This window comes from Schistocerca americana, chromosome 2 (genome assembly GCF_021461395.2).
Source record: "Schistocerca americana isolate TAMUIC-IGC-003095 chromosome 2, iqSchAmer2.1, whole genome shotgun sequence".
Lineage (NCBI taxonomy): Eukaryota > Metazoa > Arthropoda > Insecta > Orthoptera > Acrididae > Schistocerca > Schistocerca americana.
The window spans coordinates 271,019,010-271,043,996 of NC_060120.1; positions in this window are offsets into that span (position 1 = coordinate 271,019,010).

Here is a 24,987-nt window from a genome sequence, read left to right on the forward strand (position 1 = left end):
CTAATAAGCAAAGCCGTCTGGCCAGGAACGAATGCATCCTACGTCTCGGGCATCTCGAAAGAAGGTGGTACGTTGTCCCCAGGTTTACCGCAAACGGAGAGAACAAAATCGATGGCAGGAAGTGTGCTAGCAACATTTAGCACATGTAAGTTATTGTTTCCACTGCAGAGACCCAAGTTTCGCGTTGATGTTGCTTCAGTACATCAGCAACTGGTTCCTGTAATCGCAATGTTTTGCAGCGGTGATGCATTATCCTGGCCTTCAAGTAGAGCGGCATTGTATAGTTTAGGCTTTCCAATAGCAGCTGCTTCCTGCTACTCTCGGGTGACTCACGAGGAGTGTATCAGGCATGTATTCAAATTCTAAGGCCACAAGTTCTAGAGACCGGAAGACATTAACAAAAGAGAAAAAGCGTCAACATATAAATGAACATTTAAACCTAATCACTACGAATTACGACGGCGGCAGCTTGTAGGAAGATGGCAGCAGAGGGCACGCACCCGTCGGAACGAGACTTCTCCCGTGACGGATGAAGCGTCACCAAGACAGCGGTGTCGACACAGTCGGCGAGGTCGGTGGCCCGGCGCGGGATAGGGATGGAAAAAACCGACCGGTTATAAGCGGTATCGGTATTTTAGTTGAGAATACCCGTATTTTTCGTTATTTCTTGGTCTCGCTTGTAATAGGTAGTCTTTATTCCTTTTCTCATAATCGGGTATCAGTTTCCTACAGTAATTCAGCTAAGATTTTTGAATTTTAAATAAAGCTTCCTTTAAAACACAAAGACATTACAGTTTGGTACGAAGTTCTATGGCTTGTGAAAGATCCATAGCTTCTCTGCATCATACGATGACGAAAGGATTAATCTTACAGATGAACATATAGAACAACTTTTTATTAACAGAATGAACAACAAATATTGGCCAGCAGATTAATCCATTACTCAAAATGTAACTACTGTAATACTGGAAGTGAAACATGGACGATAAATAGTTTAGACGTGAAGAGAATAGAAGTTTTCGAAATATAGTGCTAGAGAAGAGAGCTGAAGATTAGGAGGGTAGAACAGGTAACTAATGTGGAGGTACTGAATAGAACTGGGGAGAAGATGAATTTGTGGCACCAGTTGAGTAGACGAAGGGATCGATTTGTAGGACATGTTCTGAGGCGTCAAGGGATCTCCAGTTTAGTATTGCAGGGAAGAGTGCAGGGTAAAAATCGTAGAGGGAGACCAAGGCACGAATACAGTAAACAAATTCAGAAGGATGTGGGTTACAGTAGTTACCCGGAGATGAAGAAGCTTGCACAGGATACAGTAGCTGCATCAAATCAGTCTCTGGACTGAAGACCACAACAACAACAAGTACAACAACAACAACTACTACTACTATTACTACTACTACTTCTACTACTACTGTCATGTACTTATTGAAGGCCGGTGTGGCCGAGCTATTCTAGACGCTTCAGTCTGGAACTGGGTGACCACTACGGTCGCTGGTTCGAATCCTGCCTCGGGCATGGATGTGTGTGATATCCTTAGGTTAATTAGGTTTAAGTAGTTCTATCTGAATGCTTTGAAAAACCAGTTTTGGTTTTGTGAATACTAATCAGTTGTAATCGAATTCCCAGTGGAAAGTAAAAATAGAGTAAGAAATCGATTTTTGTTCTTCACTTTTCACCCTTTAACACTTACTATTCTTAATTGCCAAATAGTAGTACGATGCTCTATAACAGCATGATTTTTGAGCAGAGATTTTTAAAATATTTGAATCAGTAGGAGATAATGGTAAAAGTTTTTACTATCCAACACCTCATTACATTTCAAGAAGAGAAGAAAACAGCGAACAGGCTATGTTTCCTCTTATTTACCTATTTTATTCGATATTTTGATTACATGTATCTCGAAAAAGTACAATGCAAAAGTCGGAGAGATCTTAGAATTTTTCAGTCTTTGTTCGTTGTCTACGTTTGTTGTTGTAAATAATAGCAACAAAAAACGGAAAACCGTTATTTCAGAAACCGAATGTTTTGAGAGGTTTTAGCAGCCAAGTTAAACTGCGGATGAAGAAGACTGGTGTAACCGATAACTTTTCACTTCAAGGATAACCATCATCCTTAGCATGGTGACATCGGCGTCTGCATGGTTCCACGGCAGTTTGGCGGCAACGCTCGGACACACGTGCCGGGGCGTAAGAGGCACATCACACAAGACAAGGCGTGGAGGCGCCGTGCAACCAACTCCGTCTTTCCAGCGCACCCGCATACCACACAGGGCCACTCAGCGGCGTAAACTGTGATAGTGCGTTCCGGACGCTTTCTCGCGCGGCGTTCGGCATTCTAGGCAAACTGACACACAAGGAACTGAGACTGTTAAGCAGCCCAGCCTAATGTGGGCAAATTACCGGCTAACAGTGCGCAGCCATCTCTCACCCTTGGAATTAATATGCGGCAACTATACGCAAGGGGGTGTGCCAATAACTTGAGCCGAGACGTGAGTTCTAATTCGGCTCCTAAAATCAGTCGTCCATGCATGGGCAGAGATTAGCATTTTACGCGGGATGCGCTCGTCCGGGAATTTCAGTAAATTTCTCACACTGACTGGCGTTTATTTCGCCATATCCTGCCCCTGGGGGATACACTAAGATACAAACTGTGGCGTGGCCAGGCTGATGAGCTGATTGCCCAGAAACAGGAACAGGAGAGCACGTCTGTTCGAAGCGAGAGCTGGCGGAAAGAGAGCGACTCCGTGAGTTCGGTGCACTATGGCTAACCATCTCCGCGTCCCCCAGGCGACCGTTCCGAGCCCTCTGATAGACTGGCACAGGGCACTTTGGATGCGTCCGTCAGAAACGCTTTGCAGTAACCTCCTTGTCAGCAGTACCCGGTGCGGGCACGCTACTCATGTGGACGGAATCTGGAGAGGTGCTGTATCTAGAGACATACACTACTCCAACGGCCCAGGTGCAGCCGTAGCTTCACTGCAAAACGTAGTTCGCTATGTAAGAAACACAAAGAAATAAATAAAATAAAAACATTTAAATTCCACTAAAACATTCAATAAACCTTTCCATTCATAAAAACGTTTAAATTCCACTAAAACCTTCAGTAAACCTTTCCATTCTGTCTACTCACCACGCACACGTCAGTGACTTTCTACATACCTATCTAGTACATATGAAAATATGAGTATACATGTAAGTACGTGTGTATCTATGTTCCACACCTCCTCCTAAAGCACTGGACCGATTTCAACCAAATTTGTCGTCCATATTCCTTACTGTCAGGTAATGAGCACTGTATCGTAAGAATCACCTAACTACAGTAGTTCAAATGATATAGCTCATAGACAATGAGATGCGTTAAAAAATGCCGCAACATGCATCACGTTTAAATGTATTATTTCTGTAATTCGTAATAAATTTCGCAGTCAGTATCCACATATGCCGCTAAATGCACCTACAAAAGTATGGCATGGTACAGTCATACTCAAAAGTATCCGAACGACCTGAATTGCATTTCGCCTGATTCGCATGCAACCGGCATAACGCAGCTGTCTAGCAGGTCCTCTAATCGCTCCTTGGTACAGTCGTTTGACTATTGAAAATGGTTCCAACAAGTCACCACTAGAAAATACTGCTCTGTATTGCAGTAACTCATGATGTAAAGTAATACCATGATTCTACAAATATCAGGGAACACCTTATCACAGATAAGACTGTCCTTAAGGCTTGTAAGCTCACATTTATTACAATAAATGACATACCTGAAATGTAACCACTCTCATTATTACGTCAGATAGGTAATGCACGTAGTAAGTTCGTCGTATTCATGATTTCCTCTTCAAAGTAACATACAGTACTTGTTGTTTAACACAAAATGATATTAAAAATTTAAGTTATCCACGAGCAGCTAGTTGAGAATATGTATGAACTTCAAATGACACGACGAACCGTCTCGTTCTGCATATGGATTCAAACCCAGGTCAAGCAGACTAAGCAAAGATTTCGTGACTGACGCAAACTAACAGTCATTCCTGATTAGGCATACAGAGAGTGATATACCTCTATTTTAGACAGTATCAGTTAGCAAATATCAACTTTGAATTACATAACACAAATATTTTGAACGGACGCGAATTCCTCCCCAGCATCTCTTGTCCCTGTTAACGAACCACGAGAGATGTTAAATATTGCTTCTTCACAAGTAACTTACTTGAAATGCCGTGAGGTAAAGCTTTGTGTTGGACAGGGATTCGAACCCAGAACCTAATCGGATTGATGTCGAAACACAACCAACTGTGACATATCGGATTTCCTTGCCAGTAGCTAGATGTTTTAACTGAAATGACGAGAAGAAACATTAATTTTTTCCTTCCTAGGACTCCAACCCGGCAACTATCGCTGTTATGTTCTAGAGAAAACGAACGATAAATATGGGTTTGTTGCACCAGCAGCGACATGTGAGCATGTTTGAACTAGAAATAATATGACGAAGAGTTCAGTGCTCACTGTGAATAGAGCCCCACACATATCGTTGTTGACTACACACAAAGAGACGTCAGCTACGGAATTTTTCTCCACCAGCAACTCGGAATAAAATCTTGAACTTACAGTGATCTCGCAAATAGTTCTGTGACCCCCTGGGAGTCAAAAACGTCAGATATCGTTAGTGATGACAACGAATGAAGAAACATTAAAAATCAAAATTATGATCCATTCTCATGCTAGAGCTTGATAATACATAATGAACTCTTTAGTGCCGGGCCAGGATTCGAGCCCATTCACACGTAATATGTGGAGATGTTGAGGAATCTGCAGATTTGAACAAACAACAAATTGTTGCCGAATTGTATTGCCACGAAGGGATCCAATTCCACGTTAAGGGCGGTCTGAGTTGCATTCTCAGTTCAGAACCAATTTTATCTACTTACAGAAGCTCAGATAAAAGATGGAATAAGTGTCCTGTGACTCTACATAGCGTTTGTTTCGTCACTAGAAATAACTAACTAGTATAAGAAAGGTTACTGGTGATAGAGTTTCTACATGTCGCCACTCCAGACTTTATTGTGGTTCAACCTAACGTCTACTTGGCAGAGAAGGAATATCATCTTTAATGTGAATTTCAGACCACACTGCCATTATATCTTCTTCACTTGGTGCAGTCAGAAGAGAATGGAATCTTTCCCTATCTAAAACCATTGACAGAAGTGGGAATCTAACCGAGGCCATAGGTATAAGAACCTACCATCAGTCCAACAGAGCACCAAACCGTCTTCTCCGGGACTCATTTTTCTATTGTAACGCCGTTGCGCCACACTGGATGAGAATTCTGACACGCAGGCTCCCTGTAGTAACTTGCAGCATGTTCAGTAAATTCATTTACTTGGTTGACCAAATCACCATGAACTAGCTGCCTCGGCTACCCAGTGCATACATTCGACTCTATTTTGTAATCACCGAAAGAAAATCACGTAACTTCCGCCTACACAGAACTGCCAACAGTGTAGGATGCATAAATTTAAATAGGAAGTATTCCTTTCCACTTGAGCTATTCTATTGCGCTATCTGTTTGTAAAAGCGTCATGCAGCGCAAAAGAAAAGCTGTAACTGTTTCTCTCATTGTCAGAAGTCTAGACCCAGCCATTTGCATTATCTCGCAGCACTGTGGTATGCAGAATCTCTGGAGGAATTGTTGTTCAGCTCTGGAGCTATTGGAGCTGCGTGTCAGCTAGTAGCGTGATGGTAAGTGCCGCGCACCATAGACAAAATGTCGCGAGTTGGATACATTAACTACTAAATTTCTTTTAAAACGCAATTTTTCTGAAGTTACCAATCTAATGGAACTTTGAACATAATTCCTTTCACTTCTCAACCCAAAATAGTCGCATGTGGAAAAAGAGCTAAGTTCTGTGACATTTTGTTCTTTTCAGGTTTAATAGACAGCCAGGCAGCAGATGCATCTCGAAGCTTTTATATTATGTATCGGGTGAGCGCATCGTGCCCAAATACGTCAGAAAAGTATTTTCTACATTAGTTGTCGTGTGGTAGCGGCCTTTTAATCTTCTTCAAACATTGTTAGACAGCTTTAACTCAGAATAAGTTTTCTACATGCATGTAATCAATAAACTGCATGTGCATTGTCAGACTGTTATAGATAACATCAGAGAATTCGCATATATCCTTGATGATTAATTTCGCTCTCATGTTTACTATAGTTTCAACAACACTAAAGGAAACCTTACGGAAACTGTGCAGTGTATTATAAGAAATGAAATAAAACTACCCACGATAACCTTACGACGAAAGTCTGTTTTAATAAAACTGAGAATCTGTACACAAGAATGCCTCTATGGATACGAATTAGTAAAATACTACTCACTTAGATTTTGATTGGGTTTGTGTTTAATTGGTATGCTGTGTCATACTCAAAAGGTATGCAAATGTGGCATTTCATAAATATAGTTACGTATTTCTAGGAACCCAAATTTTCTTGTCAGCAGCGGAAAGAGGCGTTACCTGTTGTGCAGCATTGTAAGTTTTTCACCATTTCACTATCAGCCGAAAGTATTTTCTTGCGATTTCCTTATTGATGTTTGGTCTGACTGCTTGTAGCTCTTTTACAGAAGGGTTAAAAACGTTGAAGTCAGTGAGACTGGAACTGCGAACCATAACAGACGCTTTTTTACAGGTCAGCACGTTATCACAGAGCTGGCGAACAGGTATGTGTGTGAGCTTCGTCTTACGAGGCCAATAGTGGCTAGAACTCATAAACCGCTATTTAAAGGACGAGATTAGTTGCGATTTCCACCTGCAACGACTGTCCTGGGCTGAAAACCGTAAGTTTACACGTCTTTCTCTTGAGCTTACCAGAGGTAAAATAAATCTGTTTCTGCCTCTTAAAAATAAATTCATGAACTCACGCAGTGCACCTGAGATAATTCGTTCCACCAGACCATTGTGGCTACATTTCCCAGCCTCAAGAGTGTGCTGAAACAGATGATGTGCTTAGCTTACAAAATTAGTCACAGTGGAAAAAATGCGAGTCTATTAAATGGTTAAGTAGAAGAAAGTTTCTGACACGGAGATTATGCTATTCTCATGTCAGTAGGATGTAAAAACCCTTCTAGGCATCATAGGCTGTAAGTAAAGCCATTTTGAATTTTCACAAATTGAGCAAATTTCTTAGTTCGAGAAAATCCACTGTGAAGTGTGAAGTTACCGAATAATTCGATTATTACCGTCTCTCCCACTCCCTCTCTCTCCCTCTCTTTCTCTCTCTCTCTCCCTCTCTCTCTCTGTCACACACACACACACACACACACACACACACACACACACAAACACACACACACATTATTTTTATAATTTTATTTTTTTGTTGTGCTCGACTACCGGCGAGGCACGGAAACGCCTGTGAATGAGTTTCTTAGTTTTGAGTACACTTGCGAAAGAAATATAAAAACAACTATGAGAGTTACTGATTTATGATGCTTAGTTTGCAGTCAATTCTGAGCATTTTTAGTAACTACGCTCCAGTCCCTAAATGTAGTTACAGAAATGCGAATCAGTCGCATTACATATACCAGGTCGTAGCAGCTGCGACTTGGAGACACCAGCTATGGTCACTTCCCAGCCCGCTGTTGGATCACATCGGTTCGTCTTCTTCCTGCTGGTACTGTAACTGAGATTTGGCAACAAGGCAACGTATGTTTGGCAACTCTGTGATCGACGAGCTACTTTCTTGTGTGCACGGAATTAAGCCTCAAAGTTCACTTGATTTTACCTGTCATTTCCATCGTATAATCTCAGTTATTATCGCTTGGGTTTTCAGCCCAGGAAAGTCGTTGCAGGTGGAAATCGCAACTAATCTCGTCCTTTAAATAGCGGTTTATGAGTTCTAGCCACTATTGGCCTCGTAAGACGAAGCTCACACACATACCTGTTCGCCAGCTCTGTGGTAACGTGCTGACCTATGAAAAAGCGTCTGTTATGGTTCGCAGTTCCAGTCTCACTGACTTCAACGTTTTCATCCCTTCAGTGAAAGAGCTACAAGCAGTCATATCAAACATCAATAAGGAAATCGCAAGAAAATACTTTCGGCTGATAGTGCAATGGTGAAAAACTTACAATACTGCACAACAGGTAACGCCTCTTTCCGCTGCTGACAAGAAAATTTTGGGTTTCTCGAAATACATAACTATATTTATGAAATGCCACATTTGCGTACCTCTTGAGTACGTCACAGCATACCAATTAAACACAAACCCAATCAAAATCTAAGTGAGTAGTATTTTACTAATTCGTATCGATAGAGGCATGCTTGTGTACAGATTCTCAGTTTTATTAAAACAGACTTTCGTCGTAAGGTTATCGTGGGTAGTTTTATTTCATTTCTTATAGTACACTGCACAGTTTTCGTAAGGTTTCCTTTAGTGTTGTTGAAACAATAGTAAACATGAGAGCGAAATTAATCATCAAGGATATATGCGAATTCTCTGATGTTATCTATAACAGTCTGTCGATGCACATGCAGTTTATTGATTACATGCATGTAGAAAACGTATTCTGAGTTAAAGCTAACTAGCAATGTTTGAAGAAGAATAAAATGCCACTACCACACAACAGCTAAAGTAGAAAATACTTTTCTGTCGTATTTTGTCATGATGCGCCCTCCCCATACATAATATAAAAGCTTCGAGATGCATCTGCTGCCTGGCTGTCTACTAAAGCTGAAAAAAACAAAAACCCACAGAAGTTAGCTCTTTTTCCACATGCGACTATTTTGGGGTGAGAAGTGAAGGGAATTATGGTCAAAGTTCTATTAGATTGGTAACTTCAGCAGGCAGCAAAATTGCGTAAAAAAAAATTAGTAGGTAATTTATTCGAACTCGCGACATTTTATCTATGGTGCGCGACACTTACCATCACGCTACTAGCTGACACATATCTCCAATAGCTCCAGAGCTGAACAACAATTCCTCCAGAAGTTCTGCATACCACAGTGCTGCGAGATAATGCAAATGGCCGGGTCTAGACTTCTGACAATGTGAGAAACAGTGTAAGTAGGCTGTTTATGTTTTCTCTATGTAAGTAGGCTGTTTAGGTTTTTTTATGGTAACGCCACCTCTGTATGAAAATCACTGGCTGTGCTGTGTGCAGTCTGTGGCTGCTTTGCATTGTTGTAATACTCGCCATTGTAGTGTTAGGCAGCTGGCTGTGAACAGCGCGTAGCGTTGGGCAGTTGGAGGTGAGCCGCCAGCACTGGTGGATGTGGGGAGAGAGATGGCGGAGTTTTGAAATTTGTCATGAACTGCTATATTTATATATGATGATATCAAGGTAAATACATTGTTTGTTCTCTATTAATATCTTTCATTTGCTAACTATCCCTATCAGTAGTTAGTGCCTTCCATAGTTTGAATCTTTTATTTAGCTGGCAGTAGTGGCGCTCGCTGTATTGCAGTAGCTTGAGCAGCGAAGATTTTTGTGAGGTAAGTGATTTGTGAAGGGTATAGTTTAATGTTAGTCAGGGCCATTCTTTTGTAGGGAATTTTGAAAGTCAGATTGCGTTGCGCTAACAAAATATTGTGTGTCGGTTTAAGCACAGTCTACCCATGTGTATTTGTTTTCTTCCTGTCTCTGTGTACTGCTTCATAGAACATTTTTCTCTTCTAATACTAAGTTACATTCACTATGATGAGGAATACTGTTATCCTCAAATACAATTGGCATTAATAATGTGTTATTTACTTTGTAAAGATGTTTAGACATTATTTATTCTGTTTTGTGTTAATGCTCATGTGTGAAGTTGATGTTTCGAAAGTTATTCTGATCTTTTATGTATGTACTCACGTCATAATTCCTGTAACACTGATGTATATGTCTATTTCTATTCTTTTGTAACGCCTGTTTTACTACAAATGTTATCTGTATTGTTATGTTCTTTAATGATGTATTTTATACCTTTGTTATTGTATTCTTATGTTATAAAATTGTATAGACACCAGTTCTTCAAATTAAGTTACATTTCACTGCACACGTTTCTGTTGGTCATAGTATATGGACAATATGTGAGAAGTAGGGACTGATAGTGTTTGCACGTGTGTTAATAATTCAGCAAGGGACTGGATAACAGCATTGTTGGTTCTAAGGACAGTTCCGAAAACTTTGTGAGTGCACAAGTGGTGGTTTATGGACTTTCTGTATTATCCGCAAGACTCTTCAGTGGTGATTGTGCACCTGCACAGTCACAACAGATGGCTGCTGGCTATCTCTACAAGGACTACAGTGGGTCTACATCTTTGATGATCCGTCAATACCATTATTTCTACAAGGACTGCAGTGGGTCTGCACCTTTGGTGGCCCACCAATACCACTCTCTACCAGGACTGCAGTGGGTCTACTCTGTGATGACCTACCTACCAATGTTCTTCAAAACGTCGAATGACTCTGCTGTGGGTTTGCTATGTTGTGGCCCATTACCTGTCAGCATGTCAAGAGTCAGCACTGTCTTTCTGATGGAAGGACACTACTTCTTCAAGACTGCATGGAAACCCACTACTTCTGTGTGCATTCTCTTTTACTGTTCAGACTTTGAAAAAAAAGGCAAAACACTGCATTTTACTGTGATGATCAATCTGGACTGTCTTTATGGACTGTGAGAAATTTTTAGCTTTTGACCAACATTGTATCAATAAGTGTGTGCATTTGATATCTTTGTTATTGCAATTATGAAAAATTTTTTCAAATCTGTATTGGCCACTGCCCAACCCAATTTGTAAAATTTTTTGTGGGGAGCATGGGGGCTATGTAAGTAGGCTGTTTATGTTTTCTCTATGTAAGTAGGCTGTTTAGGTTTTTTTATGGTAACGCCACCTCTGTATGAAAATCACTGGCTGTGCTGTGTGCAGTCTGTGGCTGCTTTGCATTGTTGTAATACTCGCCATTGTAGTGTTAGGCAGCTGGCTGTGAACAGCGCGTAGCGTTGGGCAGTTGGAGGTGAGCCGCCAGCACTGGTGGATGTGGGGAGAGAGATGGCGGAGTTTTGAAATTTGTCATGAACTGCTATATTTATATATGATGATATCAAGGTAAATACATTGTTTGTTCTCTATTAATATCTTTCATTTGCTAACTATCCCTATCAGTAGTTAGTGCCTTCCATAGTTTGAATCTTTTATTTAGCTGGCAGTAGTGGCGCTCGCTGTATTGCAGTAGCTTGAGCAGCGAAGATTTTTGTGAGGTAAGTGATTTGTGAAGGGTATAGTTTAATGTTAGTCAGGGCCATTCTGTTGTAGGGAATTTTGAAAGTCAGATTGCGTTGCGCTAACAAAATATTGTGTGTCGGTTTAAGCACAGTCATGTATAGTTGTTCAAAGGGGACGTTTCAACAGTTTCAGCCTTTCTTTTGCGCTGCACGACGTATTTTTACAAACAGATAGCGCAATAGAATAGCTCAAGTGGAAAGGAACATTTCCTATTTAAATTTATGCATCCTACACTGTTGGCAGTTCTGTGTAGGTGGAAGTTACGTGAATTTCTTTCGGTGATTACAAAATAAAGTCGAATGTATGCACTGGGTAGCCGAGGCAGCTAGTTCATGGTGATTTGGTCGACCAAGTAAATGAATTTACTGAACATGCTGCAAGTTACTACAGGGAGCCTGCGTGTCAGAATTCTCATCCAGTGTGGCGCAACGGCGTTACAATAGAAAAATGAGTCCCAGAGAAGAGGGTTTGGTGGTCTGTTGGACTGATGGTAGGTTCTTATACCTATGGCCTCGGTTCGATTCCCACTTCTGTCAATGATTTTAGATAGGGACAGAAAGTTTCCATTTTCTTCTGGCTACACCAAGTGAAGAAGATATAATGGCAGTGTGGTCTGAAATTCACATTAAAGATGATATTCCTTCTCTGCCAAGTAGACGTTAGGTTGAACCACAATAAAGTCTTGAAAGGTGGCTACACTGACTCACAGCGCCAGAGATTGCGCCAAAGAGTTTTATTCCGCCGCCTCCACTGGCAGTGCTTGTTCAGAAGTTGTGGTTGTTTGTGCTTTGCTGAGAGGATGTTGATAGCTGTACTTTTTGAGGCCATGTCGTGTGCAGTTGTTTTGATGGGCTAGACAGTAGATGTTGTTCGAATGGGGATGTTGTAATGATCGGAGTGGATTTTTAGTCAATATAGATGAAGGTAAAAAACATTTTTTTATTTTTTTTTTAAATTTCCTAACTAATAATGCCTCTTGGTCACAGGTTCAGTCAACAAAGCATCTGGCTTGTGTTCATGTATTAGACTGTAATTCGGGTTTCTATGTGCAATTATAGTATTTCAGTTTTATTTAATTAATTCAGTGTAAATAGCATTTAAAATATCTTGTCTTATTGAGTAAGAACCGTGCCAGATGTGTACGTTGAATCACACTACCACACACAGAACAGTTACACTTGTGCTTGTTGTTCGTAGTTTTTGTTTCGTAGCTTTTATAGTTGCTGGGGACTTAATTAATTAATTGTGGTAACGGAAATTTCCTTTCATTCTTTGTTGCTATTCTATGCAGTCAGATTGCGTACTAATACTAGTCAGGGCCAACCGGTTACGAGACTTCGTAGCCGGACATACAGCGACAAAAATTAAAAAAATTATTTGTATTATAAATAATAAAGCCCCCATGCACGTGGCGACCGCTGCTTCGGATCGCCCCTTGGAATTCTTTTGATAGTAAAAATAGCAGACATTAGTATTGTTGTAGTAATTTTTAGTTTAGTAGTTGTAGTCTATATTGCCTGTGTAGATTTGGTAATGAACATTTGTAGTTGTCTTGTCTTTCTTCTAATGGTATTTTTGCATAATTTAATTTTTGATGTCATGTATACGCGTTTGACATTTTTGTGCAGTTATGAAGATTTCAATTGTTCGTTAGTCGTGTTTGAGGGAAGCATTTCGTATGAATGGTATTGTTGGTGATAAAGTGTCATATTGTGTGTAATTTTCGTATAGTGACGAGTTTTGTACGTTTTGTAAATGATTACGCGATCGATGAAAAAGGCAAAAATGATGGATAGTGAGAATGACGAAATTGTTAACATGGCGAACTCGCCAACACAAGAGAACAGTATGATGAATGACGAAGTAGGAAACAATTTAATAAGCAGGGAAAATAGTCCAGAACCAGTTAAAAACTTTTCACAATTAAAGAATTTTCAGAATACGAGATTAACGACAGAAGATTCTGGAATAGTATCGAACACAGAGAGCTTTACAGCTATGACGAAGGAAGTTTGTTTTGCGGGAACTGTTAGGGGCGAAAAGAATTTCGAACCAGTTAATATGGAGCAGTTGATGGGTGCAATATTAAATTTGGGATCACGGTTAGGATCACAAATAGGAACAATTAAAACTGAGATGGGAACAATGGAAGCACGGTTAGACTCTCTGGGATCACAGTTAGGATCTGAATTAAAAACAGTGGCAACACGGTTAGACTCGCAAATAGGAACAATTAAGACAGAGACGGAAACAATGGAAATACGGTTAGACTCACGAACAGGGACATGTTTCAAAACCATGAAACATGAATTAAAGAAAGAAATTAGAGAAAAAGTACAACCGATTTTGAATGCTCACAATAATAGATTAATTTCAATAGAAATTAGACAAAAGGAACAGGATAGAGAACAGGAAGAAAGAGATCGCGTGATAGTACAAAAATTTTCAGAGTTACATTTACAATATGCACACGATAAGGAAGAAATATTTGAAAGAATCGAGGAATCAGTACCAATTGACAGAATAAATAACCTAACGCAACAGTATGAACAGTTAACTACCAAATGTGTCAATACAGAAACCCGAGTCGCGACACTTACGGAAGACGTAAATAAACAGAAAGAAAAAATAGGTGACTTATCGGAAAGAGTTGAGGAGATTTCAAATAAATTGACAAATCTTAGTTTACATGGGGACAAAGATTCAGATGATACAGCTCCATTGCCATTTGCAGAAACAGAAGAGTACCAGAGCATAAATAAACATGTTGAAAATCAGGGAAAATTTAATGAACGCGTTAAAAGGGAATTTGAGGCATTACGAATGCAAGTCAAACAAATTGAAGGCGAAATCGTAGGAAAAGACAGCAGAAGAAATTTGGAACCACCGATAGCAGCGGGTTTTGAAGAAAATAATTTATTTCATTTACGAGTTGCAAGAAGAGGGCGCCAGGCACGCGAACTTGACAATGATCGACATTCGGACTGGGACAGACGCGGTAGGTCTTTGTCGCCACGAGGCGAAAACTTTGACTATAAACACTTTTTAATTGTTCGGAAATTTAAGATCTTTGGCAATTCTAAGAATGACATACATCCATGTTCATGGTTATATCAATCTATGTACGCACTTCCACCAAATTGGTCACTAAGTCACAAACTGGAATTTATGTGTGGATATTTAGAAAACGAACCGGCGACGCGGATGCGCGCTCTTATTAGAGATTGTAATAATTTAAATGATTTTTATCATGCATTTCTATCGGCATATTGGTCCGAAAACACGCAAGACAGAGTCAAACATAGTCTTATTATGCAGCGTAATTTTAAACAGTCTGAGTTCGCACGCCAGCAGAATACTTTGAAGACATGATTCGAAAGAATCAGTTCCTTTCCAGCCCTTGTAGCCCGACTGAATTAATTCGCATTTGTTTAACTAAGCTGCCACAATCCATAAGACAAATTGCTTTAGCCGGAAGATGTAAAGACGACATTGAGACTTTTAAGACTTTGCTACAAGAACTTGAGTATGACAACGACGACGGGACTTCTCGTAATTTTTTCAGTAACGGTAATCACAATAGATTTTCAGAGAGAAGGGATAATGATCGGAACGGACGTTATATGGGTAATTTTGAGAATGACAGACGAAACAGACAGGACAATAGATACCAGCCTTATGACAATAACAGACGTTCTAACAGAAATTACACAGACAATTATAATAACGGAAATTCCTACCGGAATGATCAATCATACGGAAACAGTAATCGGTATCATCAAGACAGAAATTATTCACACAATAATAGAAATTCTTACTACAGAAATAACCAGGGTAGTAGATATAACAATAATTTCAGAAGTGACTGTCGAAATTACACAAGAAGCAATCATGCTGATAGACAGGAAAATCAAAATTTTAATAACAGACACAACCAAGAATTTACATCTAACAGACAGGAGGGACCTAATTGGTATCCTCCGCGTGACAGAAATTCGATCCGCGAAATGACGTGAATAATCAAAGACGTGATGCAAACAATCGACAATGACTTGTAGCTTCGGCTTCTGGCAGCAATATAGACGGTTCAGAAAGTAATGACACTACGACGTTACACTACGTACGCCTGGAAGACATGAGAGACATTTTGCTAGACGAAGAGGAAAATAATGTAGACGCATTTTTACATCCTGCTATTGAAGTATGTGTGGGCAAGAATAAGTTCACAGCGGTTTTAGATTCTGGGAGCCCATTGAATGTTATTAGTGAATCAGTTTTTCGTATATGTTTAAAACTATTGCTTGTCCTGTGTTACCTGTTTCTAAAACTACAATTTGAGGAGCTATTTCTGGAAAAAGTGTGGAAGTCAAACAACAGACCAACCTAAATTTCATTTGTAAGGATACGAATTTTGTGCTAATTTTATTATTGTTCCACTACTCAATACACAAATTATATTAGGTATGGAGTATCTTAACACACATAAGGCAATTTTAAACTTTAAAAAAGGAAGTGTGGATTTGACTGTTGCCGGAATGCCGAGCTGTTTGAAATTTTTCGAGTGTTTAACAAAATCTGAATCAGACGCAAAATGTTTAACGTTTCTTACTTCTGATGTTTTCGTTGAGCATTATGACGACAATGTGTTCATTCATGACAACGACAATAGATACAGAGACGCGATGGATGATATAATTAATAGCGAAGAATTAATTAATGAAAAGGTTAAGAAAGCTGAAGTGCCAGATGGCGTTGCAAGAGAAGAACTGCACCAAATTTTGACTTCACATGCTACAGTATTTAGTCATCACACAGGAACTATACAAGGCTTACAATATTTATTTAACGTAAAAGAACACACACCATTTCGAGGAAAAACGTACGCTATTCCTTTGGCTTACAGAGACAAGGTTAAGAGTGAACTTCAATACATGTTAGATCAAGGTATTATTGAGCCTGCAGTCAGTCCTTATACCAGCCCATTACACGTCGTTCTTAAAAAGGATGGGTCAATTCGTTTGGTTGTGGATTCCACACAGATAAATAATCTCATCATTCCCGAAACTGACCGCCCACAAAATTTAGATGAACTTCTTCAACATTTCCATGGAATTAAAGTTTTATCCACGATTGATATGCGCGCAAGTTTTTGGCAAATAGAACTCCACCCTGATTGTAGAAAATTCACTGCCTTTTTAGCCTTTGGTAACTGTTACCAATTTCGGAAATTGCCGTTCGGACTTACTATATCTTCATCAGCATTCATTCGTAGTTTAAACGAAATTTTACCTGTTTATCTTCGTGACAATATTACTTCATATGTTGACGATATTCTTATTGCTAAACGTTCTTGGACTGAGCATAACAAAATTTTGGATTCATTATTATGTAGTTTTGCAAGAGTTGGCATTACAGTGAACTTGGAAAAATCTGAATTTGGTCGTTCTCAGGTAAAATTTCTTGGTCATATTATTTCTACAGAAGGTATTCTCCCTGATCCAGAGAAGCTAGACGCAGTTCGTAATTATGCTGTTCCTACTACAAAACGTGATGTTCGTAGTTTCCTTGGTGTCTGTAATTTTCTTAGACGCTTTGTTAGATTGGACAATTTGGCCACACCTCGTTTATGTGAACTATCTGGAAAAAATTCTAATTGGTGTTGGGATGAGGAAGCTCAATCAGAATTTGAACAACTTCGTGATGCTTTAGTTGCTGCTACACTTCTTTCACATCCGGATTTATCTAAAGATTTTTGTTTGGCGACGGACTCATCACACAAAGGCCTAGGTGCACATTTATTTCAAGAGATAGAAGAAAACGGTGTTGTAGTACAGAAGACTATTGCATTTGGAAGTCGTGTTCTCTCTAAATCAGAAAAGAATTATTCGATTACGGAACTTGAAGCCTTGGCTGTTGTTTGGGCTTTCACAAATTTCGGACATTTTTCTTTGGCAGACATACTAAGGTTTACACCGATCATCGGGCTCTGGAATTTCTTATGTCAACAAAATCAACACATGGTAGATTGTCACGATGGGCGCTATATCTACAGGAATTTGATTTTAGTATTGTTTACATACAGGGTTCTTCAAATATTACTGCTGATGCTTTATCACGTGCACCTATGGGTTTGAAACAAAGTGCTGAGGAGGATTACAAGGAAAACTATTATTGTTTGATGTATATTCAAGGTGTTGCGTTTGAAAATTTTATTTCGTCTTCGCTCCAGGACATCGCTAAGGAGCAAAACAAGGATCCAATCTGGAAGGACATTAAGGAGAAGTGGAGGAGAAAGTAAAGCGTAGCGATTGGACAGTATTATTTAGTTCGCAATGATATTCTTTTAAACGAAAATCGGTCGACAACTCAGTTTGGTTAGTTTGTATTCCTGATGAGTGGGTTAATAAATTGATTTGGTATACACATTTCAATTATGCACACTTTGGTCCCAGAAAATGTTTTCATAAATTACGAGAAAATTGCTACTTCAGTAATGTGGAAAAACGTATTCGATCTGTTCTTTCCAAATGCAAATTATGTCAAAAGGCTAAGCCGCCAACTATTTTTCACAGAGCACTGTTGTTTCCTATCATTCTAGCGAAATTAAAGGAGATGGCTGCAGTCGATTTGTTCGGTCCAGTGGTTCGTTCTACTAATGGTTTTGCGTACATTTTGGTACCAGTGGAATTGACATCAAAATATGTGTATTTTACACCTTTACGCAAAGCAACAGCTCGTTCAGTATCTAACGCTTTCATCAAACATTTTCTTAAAGAAGTGGCTCATGTTAATAAGGTTATATTAGATAATGGATCACAGTTTTGCTCTAAAATTTGGCTTCGCACTCTACGGCGTCGTAAGATTAAACCAATTTTCATTTCACTTTTTCACCCTCAATCTAGCGCTTCAGAGAGATGGATGAAGGAAATCAATAAACTGTGTCGTCTTTATTGTCATGAGAATCACAGAACTTGGGATCAGTATCTTCATATTTTTCAAAAAATTCTGAATGAACTCCCTAATGATTCAACCTCTTTACCGCCTATACTGATATTAAAAAATAAAGCACCAACAAATCGCATTTATGAAATTGTTCCTTTTCTGCCTTCACGGAAACTGCGGCATTCTGAAGTTGTGAACCTGGCTCTGCAAAATATAGCATCTGCGGCTGCTAGAAGAGAGAAACAGCTAAACGTCCTGGTCGTTTAAAAACCTTGTCAGTTGGTCAAAAGGTGTTAATTAAGTCTCATCGTTTGTCTCACAAAGGAAAAGGCTTGTGTCGCAAATTTTTTCTGCTTTATAACGCTCCATATAGAGTTCGCAAAATTATTCATGAGAACACTGTCGAAGTAGAAACTCTTAAATCTGGACGCTCTAAGAGAATACATCACATATCGAACATTAAAATTTTTGTGGAATGACATACTTTTGAGAAACTAACAGTTACATGTAAACACGCAGAGAATACAAGGATACCGCGCCGTGTTCCGGCGGCGGCACATACTCAAAGCAACAGTCAAGTCTGCGCGCCGCACAAGGCAGTCGTTGACCGCAAACAATCACTTCCCACGTCACGCGCCTACAGCTGATCGAGCGCTCAGTGCGAATGCACTGACAGCCGTAAACAAATACACAGTTTAATTTCTCTGATTAAATTCAGTATAAAGCTATAGTGACTTGATGAATTATGTTACTAACGTTCAGCATTTTTCAGGATACGGTTGTATAAAATATTTAAGAACTTCAGGTAAATTCTGTGTGTGTCCGACGTTAAGAGGATTTGCTATCGAGAAATTTTCAGGAAGAATGTAATTTCGAAGAAGAAACTAATAAACTAAAAAGGTAACTATTAATTGAGTTCATTTTTCAGGTAACACATTTCCACTTAGGTACGTACTTTAGACGTAATTTGCTGCTCGCGATTACGTGATTCATACTTTGTGCTAAATTTCATGTTCTATGAATTTACTTGTGAAGCGACGTGTTTGCGTACATTAACTGATTTTGACAACGATTGATTAATGAACACGGTTGTTACTTGCGTATATTATGCATCGCTTGGCTGCACTGCTTTTTTCACTGATGTCACTTTTTTTTATTATGTGCCTGCTGTGCTTGTTTATTTAAATTATAGTTGTCACCTGATTAATTGTGCTGATATGGTTATGTATGTAAGTTATACTTTGTGATTTATTTGCTTGCGCCATCATGTTCACTTATTAAGATTATATATGAACATTTATTTGCGTATGCTGATATGATGTTAATGACCTGTTTATTATGTAAGATATATATTTGCTGCTTTGCGTATGGATTGCATATTTACACATTTCTGTTTTGTTGTCATAAATATACTCTAATTTGGTATATAGAAATGCTGATATAAGGTGTACGAACATGGAATTTTGGCCACACTATGGTATTAATTACAGATTGTTTGCTTGGCAGAGCCTCATTGTAGAGATTGTGCTGCATCCACTTGTTGACATTCTGTTCTCTACTGGTATATTTACTCGCTATTGCATGTTTTGCTTACGCTCAGTGCCTTATATTTTTAAGATAAGAAAATGAACTGCTATAATTCGACGAACGACATTAGTACAAGAAACTTCATTGAAGTCACATGAGCTGGAGGTTTCATGGAAGCTGTATAAATTTATGCTAATAGAAAGGAAGCTAACGACATGACATACCAACACTAGGTTTAGACCATTGACAGCTATTACACTGCATTCTTCGAGAGCAATTGAAATAGCAAGTGACACTTCACACAAGAAATACTTCACATGTTTGCTTCTGTTTTGCCATGATTCTTGAAGTGGTGTACACACTGTGAAATATTATGATCATTCACACTCCGTACTCGTACTTACTTACTGAAAGTTATTCTAACTAAAGGCTGTTAGAGGTCATGTATGCATTTCTTTTATTTAATGATGGACAAGGTAACCAAAATGTATTTTATAACTCATAATGAGTAGAAGATTTGGGTCAGATGGATAACACAGAGGTTGTGTGTGGACATTGTGTCTTCAGATTGCATGGGATGATGAATTGAAGTTTGCACTAGGATTTTATCTGTACTTGTTCGAGGAGGCTGACTAGAGGAAAGAGTTGTTATGGAAGTGAAATGATATTGGCGATAAGGTTTATATGTGTCGATGTACTGAAGAGGTATTATTGAGGTATTGAGTCTGTGTGAAGTTGATGATTATTGGAGTTTTGGTGGACAAGAGGTAAGGTAAATGATATTGATGATAAGGTTTATATGTATCGAGGTAAGAGGTATTATTGAAGTATTAAGATTATGTGATGCTGATGATTATTGGAGTTTTGGTGGATAAGAGGAACAGTAAGTGAGGAGCATTATTTTTGTTGGTTTGTATGTAACAAGGAGGATGAAGATGGCAGACTAGAACACTTAAGTGGATGGAAGATTGTCTACACACACACTTTGTTAAATCAATAAGCAGTATATATTTTTTTTGGAGAGTGGAAGTAATTGCATATCTTGGCACACTGACAGTTGTTCAGCAACTGTACATTTTGATCTGGCTTGGCAAACATTGGTCTTGACATGATGACTGTGACGTTGACTAACTGTTAGTGACTGTTATACATTGCTATCACTACTACTTGATACACATGTCGCACATCAAATCTTTGACAGAATTGCATTTACACAGTTAACACTATTCAATTACACAGTAGTACTTAATGTGGATGAAAGGTGAGTGAGTGTATTTTGAGTGTTTTCCTTTCCTAATACCAAATAATTGGTACCGACCTATCTCCTAAATATTATTTTACTTGTTGTTGTGGCTTGCACTGACACCCATAAATATTACAGGTTTACTGATATTTGTGTATTTGTAATATTTAGTATGACAATTATCTGATATCATTTGTGTGTTTATTACAATTTGTATGTTTAGTGTAAGAGCATTAATAATGATTTTGTAAAAGCAATTGTGTGTGCATTCAACCTGTTGTTCATGCGTGCACCTGTTCAACATTAATGGGTGCCACTTAGAAATGTTTAATTTCTGCTGATGAACTCTGATGAATTGTCTAATTAGTGATAGTGAATATTATGGACTGTTACCTGCACTTGTCCAAAATGATGGGTGCCACTTGAAAATGTTTAATTTTTGCTGATGAACTCTGATGGACTGTCTAGTTAGTGATAGTGAATATTATGGACTGTTACCTGCACTTGTCGAAAATGATGGGCGCCACTTGGAAATGTTTAATTTCTGCTGATAAACTCTGATGAACTGTCTGATTAGTGATAGTGAATATTACGGACTGTTACTTGCACTTGTTCAACATGATGGGTGCCACTTGGAAATGTTTAATTTCTGCTGATAAACTGATAAACTGTCTGTTTAGTGATAGTGAATATTATGGACTTGCAGTGAATATTATGGACTGTTACTTGCACCTGTTCAACTTTGCTAGGTGCCACTGATGGAACTGCTTCTACTGAAATGATGTCACTTGTTTGTGTCTGCACCTGTTCAACATTTCTGGGTGCTACTAGTGGAACTGCTTCTACTGAAATGATCTCACTTGTTGCTGTCTGCACCTGCTCAACATTGCTGGGTGTCACTAATGGAACTGCTTCTACTGAAATAATGTCACTTGTTGCTGTCTGCACCTGTTCAACATTGCTGGGTGCCACTGATGGAACTGCTTCTACTGACATAATGTCACTTGTGGCTGTCTGCACCTGTCAACATTACTGGGTGTCACTAATGGATCTGCTTCTACTGAAATGATGTCACTTGTTGTTGTCTATGCCTGCTCGCCATTTCTGGGTGCCACTGTTGGAGCTGTTTAAATACTGCTGATGAAATGTTATGAGAATGCTATTTGCACCTGTTGACCATTGCTGGGTGCTACTGCTGGAACTGTGAACTACTCTAAGGAGTGCTACTTGTTTATTGAACTATTGAAAGCATTTTATGTGAATATTTGTATAAACTGATTTTTTTGTCTATTTACTGTTTATGAAATGTTATGAGACTCTTACCTACACCTATCCGTCATTGTTGGTGCCATTGATTAAATGATACTTGTGTAAACTATTATGTAAAATCACATGTATAAAAGCATTTGTATTCCTTACTGTATTTTCTATATTAGGTTATTGAAGGGTCAGTGCAAAGACAAAATTTAACTAGTTATGTGATATTTACTTATTAATATTATCTTTTATTATTGTCTGTATTTTTTTTGACGAATTTGGTGGGATTTTCACCACCAATGCTGGCAAAAATACCATCAAATTCTAGCCCGTGGAGGAAGGGCATATGAAAGGTGGCTACACTGAGTCACAGCGCCAGAGATTGCGCCAAAGAGTTTTATTCCGCCGCCTCCACTGGCAGTGCTTGTTCAGAAGTTGTGGTGGTTTGTGCTTTGCTGAGAGGATGTTGATAGCTGTACTTTTTGAGGCCATGTCGTGTGCAGTTGTTTTGATGGGCTAGACAGCAGATGTTGTTCGAATGGAGATGTTGTAATGATCAGAGTGGATTTTTAGTCAATATATATGAAGATAAAAAACATTTTTTTATTTTTTTTTTTATTTCCTAACTAATAATGCCTCTTGGTCACAGGTTCAGTCAACAAAGCATCTGGCTTGTGTTCATGTATTAGACTGTAATTCGGGTTTCTATGTGCAATTATAGTATTTCAGTTTCATTTAATTAATTCAGTGTAAATGGTATTTAAAATATCTTGTCTTATTGAGGAGAATCGTGCCAGATGTGTACGTTGAAACGCACTTCCACACACAGAACAGTTACACTTGTGCTTGTTGTTCGTAGTTTTTGTTTCGTAGCTTTTATAGTTGCTGAGGACTTAATTAATTAATTGTGGTAACGGAAATTTCCTTTCATTCTTTGTTGTTATTCTATGCAGTCAGATTGCATACTAATACTAGTCAGGGCCAACCGGTTACGAGACTTCGTAGCCGGACATACAGCGACAAAAATTTAAAAAATTATTTGAATTATAAATAATAAAGCCCCCATGCAGTCTGGAGTGGCGACATGTAGAAACTCTATCACCAGTAACCTTTCTTATACTAGTTATTTATTTCTAGTGACGAAACAAACGCTATGTAGAGTCACAGGACACTTATTCCATCTTTTATCTGAGCCTCTGTACGTCGGTAAAATTGGTTCTGAACTGAGAATGCAACTCAGACCGTCCTTAACGCGGAGTTTGATCCCTTCGTGGCAATACATTTCGGCTACAATTCGTTGTTTATTCAAAACTGCAGATTCCTCAACATCTCCACATATTACGTGTGAATGGGTTCGAATCCTGGCCCGGCACTAAAGATTTCATTGTGTATTATCAAGCTCTAGCATGAGAACACCTATCTGCTTGTGGATAATAATTTTTTTTAATGTTTTTTCATTCGTTGTCATCACTAACGATATGTGACGTTTTTGAATCCCAGGGGGACACAGAACTATTTGCGAGATCACTGTAAGTTCAAGATTTTATTCCGAGTTGCTGGTGGAGAAAAATTCCGTAGCTGACGTCTCTTTGTGTGTAGTCAACAACGATATGTGTGGGGCTCTATTCACAGTGAGCACTGAACTCTTCGTCATATTATTTCTAGTTCAAACATGCTCACATGTCGCTGCTGGTGCAACAAACCCATATTTATCGTTCGTTTTCTCTAGAACATAACAGCGATAGGTGCCGGGTTGGAGTCCTAGGAAGGAAAAAATTAATGTTTCTTCTCGTCATTTCAGTTAAAACATCTAGCTACTGGCAAGGAAATCCGATATGTCACAGTTGGTTGTGTTTCGACATCAATCCGATTAGGTTCTGGGTTCGAATCCCTGTCCAACACAAAGCTTTACCTCACGGCATTTCAAGTAAGTTACTTGTGAAGAAGCAATATTTAACATCTCTCGTGGTTCGTTAACAGGGACAAGAGATGCTGGGGAGGAATTCGCGTCCGTTCAAAATATTTGTGTTATGTAATTCAAAGTTGATATTTGCTAACTGATACTGTCTAAAATCGAGGTATATCACTCTCTATATGCCTAATCAGGAATGACTGTTAGTTTGCGTCAGTCACGAAATCTTTGCTTAGTCTGCTGACCTGGGTTTGAATCCATATGCAGAACGAGACGGTTCGTCGTGTCATTTGAAGTTCATACATATTCTCAACTAGCTGCTCGTGGATAACTTAAATTTTTAATATCATTTTGTGTTAAAAAACAAGTACTGTATGTTACTTTGAAGAGGAAATCATGAATATGATGAACTTACTACGTGCATTACCTATCTGACGTAATAATGAGAGTGGTAACATTTCAGGTATGTCATTTACTGTAATAAATGTGAGCTTACAAGCCTTAAGGACAGTCTGATCTGTGATAAGGTGTTCCCTGATATTTGTAGAATCATGGTATTACTTTACATCATGAGTTACTGCGATACAGAGCAGTGTTTTCTAGTGGTGACTTGTTGGAACCATTTTCAATAGTCAAACGACTGTACCAAGGAGCGATTAGAGGACCTGCTAGACAGCTGCGTTATGCCGGTTGCACGCGAATCAGGTAAAATGCAATTCAGGTCGTACGGATACTTCTGAGTATGACTGTACCACACGTAGTTCAGGGTATGTGACGTCATAAACACTGAAATACTTGGAAAACGGTAGCACTGTAAACTTATTACTGCCTTTCTACTAG